The sequence below is a fragment of the Cannabis sativa genome, chromosome 9, assembly GCF_029168945.1.
Source record: "Cannabis sativa cultivar Pink pepper isolate KNU-18-1 chromosome 9, ASM2916894v1, whole genome shotgun sequence".
In the NCBI taxonomy this organism is placed as follows: Eukaryota; Viridiplantae; Streptophyta; class Magnoliopsida; order Rosales; family Cannabaceae; genus Cannabis; species Cannabis sativa.
The window spans coordinates 18,672,635-18,679,530 of record NC_083609.1 but is presented as its reverse complement, the minus strand read 5'-3'; the positions used below and the strand labels follow the sequence as shown (position 1 = coordinate 18,679,530).

General features: G+C 34.1%; 1 non-coding gene across 1 annotated transcript; it reads right to left on the bottom strand.

Moving 5' to 3' along the window:
* Nucleotides 1-4,962: 4,962 nt before the first annotated feature.
* On the bottom strand, nt 4,963-5,069 carry LOC133031583 (small nucleolar RNA R71). Its single transcript, XR_009684687.1, has one exon. It is a non-coding gene; the product is annotated as a small nucleolar RNA R71 (small nucleolar RNA).
* Between the last annotated feature and the right edge of the window lie 1,827 nt (nt 5,070-6,896).

Here is a 6,896-nt window from a genome sequence, read left to right as displayed (position 1 = left end):
TTTAAAAAAAAAAATTAAATTTAAAATTAAACCTACAATTTTGAAAAATTAGGTTTCAACCAACCTAAATATCATTTCAAAATTTGCTAACTATTTTTAAAAATTAAATGTTACTTTATAAATAAAAAATTAAAAAAGATAAATGAAAATCTTTTTCAAATTTTAAATGTAATTTAAATAAATAAAATAACAAAATTTAAAAGTTAGCAAAATATCTTATATCTATTTAAAATTACATGATTATAGTTATCTTATTTTAAATTTAAATAAGGTCAAATTATTTAAAAAAAGATTTAATTTAAAAAATTTAAAATCTGACCTTAAATTTAAAAATAAGATAAGATATAATCAAATTTAAAAATAAGATAGATAATTAAGCAAAAAAAAATAGATACTAACTATTTTAAATTCAAATTACACTAATATCTTGAATTAAATTTAAAAAATATTAAATTAATTCATAATGATAATTAGAATTGAATTAGGAATAGTAATAGTATAAATATAGAACTACACGAAAAATCGAAAGTTAATTCCATGAAAAAGCATGAAAAATCGAAGAAAAACGAAAAAATTGTGAGCTGTACGGACAGTTTTCGCGATCGCAGGAAAATTTCAGCAGAGCTCCGATTTTTTTGAATCTTAAAAAAATCATAACTAATTCAAATTAAATCGAAATTGAGTTCTGTAAAAAAGTAACTTGCTTAATTTTTTTCATACTATCCAATAAAAATAATTCCAGAAACAGAATCGCAATTATTTTTCACGAAAATTTACAAACATCAATCAATCATCAAATAACACTCAATACAACATGATACCATCCAAAAACAAACAAACAATCGTTTTAAAGTCCAAATTTCTTGGAAGTAAATCAATTACCATGGCTCTGAGGCCAGTTGTTGGAAATTATTTTACTAGGATCTTAGATCTACTCACAAGTATGTTGATTAACACCCTAAATATGAACTTTCTAAAACGATGAAATAAACACATATAAAGTTTAGTAAACCTTACATTGGGTGCAGCGGAATAATATGACTCCTTCCGTTCAGATATCTAGCCCTTGATTCCTTTCTGTAGCAGAGCATTATCAATATCTGAACTTGGATCTCTTTCTCTGAATCTTTGATGCTGAAACTCCTTCTTGCTGAAAGTCTTTCTTCACGATTTTCCTCACTATGATTGAGGTATCACTTGCTGTGTGTGGGCACTACTCTCACACTAAGATTTTCGAAATTGAAGAGGGAAGGAGAAAGAGAAGGGTCAGCCAAAGATAGGGAGAGAGAAGGCTCAGTTTTTTCTGATTCAGAAGTGTCAGAAGAAAAGTGTAGAAATTTAGTGTAAATTTCCTGAAGCCTTCACTATCTATTTATAGCATTCCACTAGGGTTAGGTTTGAATTATTTGACATTAAAATAATGAAAATATCAGTTTAAATTTCCTACAAAAGTGGCTGGCCCTATACTAGTGGATTTGGGCCTCACTTTTTGCAATTTTGCAGTTTTACCTTTTTTGCATCTGATTTTCTCAAAAACGCCAATTTTCTAATTCAACCATTTACATGCCAATTCTAACTATTTAATAACTATAAATAATTATTAAATAATATTGTCATTTATCATATTTATTAATTGAACCATACAAAGTATCATAATTAACAAATATGCCCCTATAAACTCTTTCTTTACAATTTCGCCCTTACTTAGTGAAAAATTCACAAATAAACATAGTCTAATTTGAGAATTATAATTGATTAATCAAAACCAATTATATGAGTCTCACAAGCAATATTATCTCAACTAGTGCGGGGACCATGGGTCTATATAACCGAGCTTCCAATAAGTAGATCAAGAATTTAGCACTAAAATTCACTAACTTATTAATTCTTCGTTGAATCCACGCATAGAACTTAGAATTGCACTCTCAGTTATATAGAATGCTCTATATGTTCCACCATATAGACACATCATTAGTTATCCATTGTTATAATCCTAATGTGATCAATGATCCTCTATATGAATGATCTACACTGTAAAGAGATTAGATTACCGTTACACCCTACAATGTATTTATTCCTTAAAACACTTGACCCCGTATAAATGATATTTCAGCTTATGTGAAATGAGTAGTCCACCATTTATGTTCGTTTGGTCAAGCTCAAAGGAGATCATCCTTTGCTTACTATTCGCCAGATAGAAGCTATAGATTCCATGTTTATGCTAGCACTCCCACTCAATTGCACTACCGTGTTCCCAAAATGTACATATCACCCTGACCCAAAAGTAGGCTTAACTAACAAATCAAAGAACACGAATAGCCTCTTGAGATTGAGCCTAATCATAACAAGATTAAGATCATTTGATCTAGGATCAACTAGGCGATATTGACTTGAATAGATATTACGATAAGTTTAATAAATCTAAGTCAAAGTTCAATATCGGTCCCTTCCGATGCATACTCCATGCATCCAACCTGAGCTTTACTTTAACCAATGCTCTGGAAAGAACATAGCATTTCTCCAAATGTAAGTAAACTCTGTTGTAGATTATCATATCAGTAAAACCCTATGTCTGATAAATCTAGGAAACTTTATTCACATAGTCATGTTTACTTTCCAATGTGTTGACAGCACAATAAACAGGATCAAGTATGTGAAAAGGGTTTCAGATGAATTCATACATTATGTACATATAATCATGAAATAAATCATGTGAACCATGCAACATTAAATGTTATTTCTGATCTATATTGATAAGTAAATCTGATTATATTGAAATGAGTTTTATTTAGGGCATAAAACCCAACAAACTCCCACTTGCACTAATATAAAACAAAATGTGCATTTAGAATAATCTCAACACCTTGATATACAAATGAAGTGTACTAGTAGTAAACTCCTCGTAATAGGACCTGAAAGGTTGAATTAAACACAACCTTTCCTCCACTATTACTTTTAATTAATCACAAAATCATTGATCATGTGAAATTCCTCTCTATATGTCTACTCTCTTGGGATACTGGATTCTATACCTTTGGCAACTACTTCTTGGTTATTCAGGAAGTAACACTAGTAGTTTAGGCAATTTGGAATGGTGCCAAAAATGTATAGAACTTTCCTTAGACTGAATAAGTACCTTTCCTGCAACTTTAACATTCAGTCCCTTTCTGGTAGACCTAGAGACTTCAGATAGGTTTTTACACTTCTCCAAAATCACTATTCCACCCTAGAGTAATCACCATCTTATCAGAAAGATTTTCTAGCACAAAGGCAAATTTTGAAATCTGATGTGGTGTAGTCTAAGAGTTTTAAACACACCCTTATAGACTAACATATAGTTCCTCTTCTTAATCTTAAGATTTACTTGATTGTCTTCCAATGTTCTTCTCCTGGATTAATCTGATACCTACTCATTACTCCCACTCAACAGCAGGTGTCTGGTCTAAGACATACAAAAGCATATCTAAGACCTCTCACTGTTGATATAAGAAATTCTTTCATGGCTTTATCTTTTCTGGAATAGTTGAGATTTTCCTTAGATAAATAAAATCTATGTCTAAGAAGTTATGAAGCTTCTATAGATTGCCATTAGAAAGAAAATGCTTGTTAGGATATTTTTAGTATTTAATTTAGGTTAATTTTAGCACATTTTTCGGTTTAATTTAAATTATGGTTGGAGCATTTTTACGCTTTTATCTTTTAGTTTTGCAGATTTAAAAATAGATGAAGAGTTAGAAAATATCAGAAGAAAAAGGATAAAATTTCGAATGAAAATATCCTGGTGGAAAATATCAAGATCAAAGTCGGATAAAGATAGAAACAAGTGGAGGTTGGGTGCAGAGATCAACACGGGCCGTGGCATGGTATTAGCATGCCACGGCCCGCCTACTTGGAAGAAGACCACGTAAGCAACCTAAAGGCCACACGGGCCGCGGCATGGACTTAGCATGCCGCGGCCCGCCTCTTTGTCAACAGAAAGAACTATCTGGAAAAGCTGGCGCGAGATTTTCCCAGATATTTCAAATCCGAATTGAATTTAAACAGTGCGGTTTTCCACTTTTTGAGGGACCTGAATACCTATATAAAGAGCAGTAGAGAGTGGATTTAAGCAAGCAATCTCAGAGAGAAAAAGTGAGAGTTCAGATACAGAATAAGGAGATCAGCTGCAATATTGAAGACATACTGCTCAGGATTTTTCAGCATTCATCTTTTCTTCTCTTCAGTATTTTTTTCATCTCTTTTCTATCAGTTAATATGTGTATTTATGCTTCATTGAACATGAGTAACTAAACACTTTAATTAGGGTTAGATGGATATTGTTTAACATTGTTTTATGGTTTTAATATGATTTATTTTCCCCCTAATTTCTATGTATTTTATTCTATTTGTGCTTAATTACTTTTAATTGTCTGGCCACCAATTAACTGTTTATGATTTTGATGCGAGATCTGAGAAGTGAGTGTCAAATATGCTATAGTAGAATAGAACTGAATTTCGATATAGGACGAGAGTACCTATATGGTTTAGATAGCTTATAGGGTTCCTGTGTTTAATGCCTGTTGCATGTTAAATTTATCACGAGAGTAGAAAGTTTGCATGAAATTGAGGTTTATATATCTGAGAAGACTATAAATTACCTTAGTAAACCTGCTATTGCATAGGAATTAATATTAGGAAAATAATCATATTAGACCATATACAATAGAAACAATTGAAATCGACACCCTAGTTTATTAACTATTAATTTTCTCGAATTGTTGCTTCCAACTACTTTCTTATACTTTATTGTTTGTTTTTCTATCTTTTATTTAATCAAATAGAAGTAAAGGTTTAATTTCAAAGTACTTAACTACACTCCCTGTGGGATCGACCTCACTCCTAGTGAGTATACTACTTGAAACGATACGTACACTTGCGTGTGCAAAATTCCTATCCAAGTTCTTTCCTCCTGCAAAGATTACCAAGTTGAGAGCTGATATCAATAACTTCACCTAGCAGGACAGTGAATCTCTGTATGAAGCATGGGAGAGGTTCAAGGACTTACTGAGAAAATGCCCTAATCATGGGATTGAGAAGTGGCTGCAAGTGCATAACTTTTACAACGGGTTGATGAATGAAACCCGAACACTCATAGATGCTGCTGCTGGTGGAGCTTTCATGAGGAAAAGTGCTAATGAGGCTTTTGATCTACTTGAAGAGATGGCCATGACTAACCAACAATGGTCAACAGAAAGAGGTCCATCTAAAAAAGTTACAGGTATGCATGAGGTGGATGCTATTACCAAGTTGACAGCTCAGGTAGAGGCCCTAACAAAATTGATGTCCAATCAAGTAAAACAAGCTCAAGTGGTTTGTGAGATATGTGGAGGACTTCATCACTTTTCTGAGTGCCAGGCAGATGTGGATGATTTGCCAATGGATGAAGCGAAAGCCATTGGAAATTATTCTCAAAACAACAACAACTATGGGTTTAATCAAGGAGGTAATCGTAGAAATAATGGGTTCTATCAACAAAGAAATCAGAACCAGTCACAGATGCAACCTCAGACTCAAAACTATAGTGGAAATTCTGGTCTTCAAACAGATTTACTATTGCAATTCATGACAGAGACGAGATCTTCCATTAAAGACTTGCAAACTCAGATGGGGCAACTAGCAACTCAGATAGCAACTCGCCCTCAGGGAAACCTGCCGAGCACCACTGAAGTTAATCCTAAGGAGAACTGTAAAGAAATTACTCTGAGAAGTGGAAAGAGTTATGATGGCCCGAGCCAAGCCAAGCCAGAGAATGATGAAGATGAACAACCAGCACCTACACCAGAAAAGCAGAAGACTACTGATGGTCTTCAGCAAAAAGAAACTTCTCCCCCTATTAGTATTGACCATCATATAAAGATTCCCTATCCTCAGAGGTTGCGCAAGACTAATACAGACAAGCAGTTTAGTAAGTTCCTTGAAGTATTCAGAAAGCTGCACATCAACATTCCTTTTGCAGAAGCTCTTGAACAAATGCCAAGCTACGTCAAATTCATGAAGGAGATTTTGTCAAAGAAAAGAAAGACGGAAGACTTTGAGACAGTGGCCCTAACAGAGGAGTGTAGTGCTATTCTTCAAAAGAAACTCCCTCCTAAACTGAAAGATCCTGGGAGTTTTACCATACCATGCACTATTGGAAAGATTGAGAATATTCATGCATTATGTGATTTGGGGGCTAGTATCAACCTTATGCCTCTGTCGGTATTTAAGAGACTTCAACTAGGAGAAGCAAAACCTACAACTGTTACACTACAGCTAGCTGATCGTTCTTTAGCCCATCCAAGAGGAGTAATCGAAGATGTTCTTGTCAAGGTGGACAAATTTATATTTCCCGCTGATTTTATAGTTCTTGACATGGAAGAAGATAACAATGTTCCTATCATCCTGGGGAGACCCTTCTTGGTAACAGGGAAAGCACTAATTGATGTCCAGAAAGGAGAGTTAAAGTTGCGAGTACAAGGAGATGAAGTTGTATTTAATGTACTCAAAGCTATGACTTACCCTACGGCAAGTGACAACTGTTTCGCAATTGATGTGGTGGACCAGTTGGTGGAGACAAAGACGCACATTGAAGACCCTCTTAATTTGACTTTGGTACAAGAGGAGGTGGTGGAACAAGACGGTAAGGAAGCTTATGAGTATGCTATGTGGCTCGACTCTTATGGACCTTTGAATAGAAGATACTATGAAGAGTTAGGAGTCATACCTACAAAGCCAGCCCCATCTACTGAAAAGCCTCCTCAACTAGAGTTAAAAGTCCTACCGGATCATCTCAGGTACGAATATTTAGGAGAAAATAAGACACTTCCTGTCATTGTGGCATCTTCCCTATCTTCTATAGAGACAGATAAGCTATTACG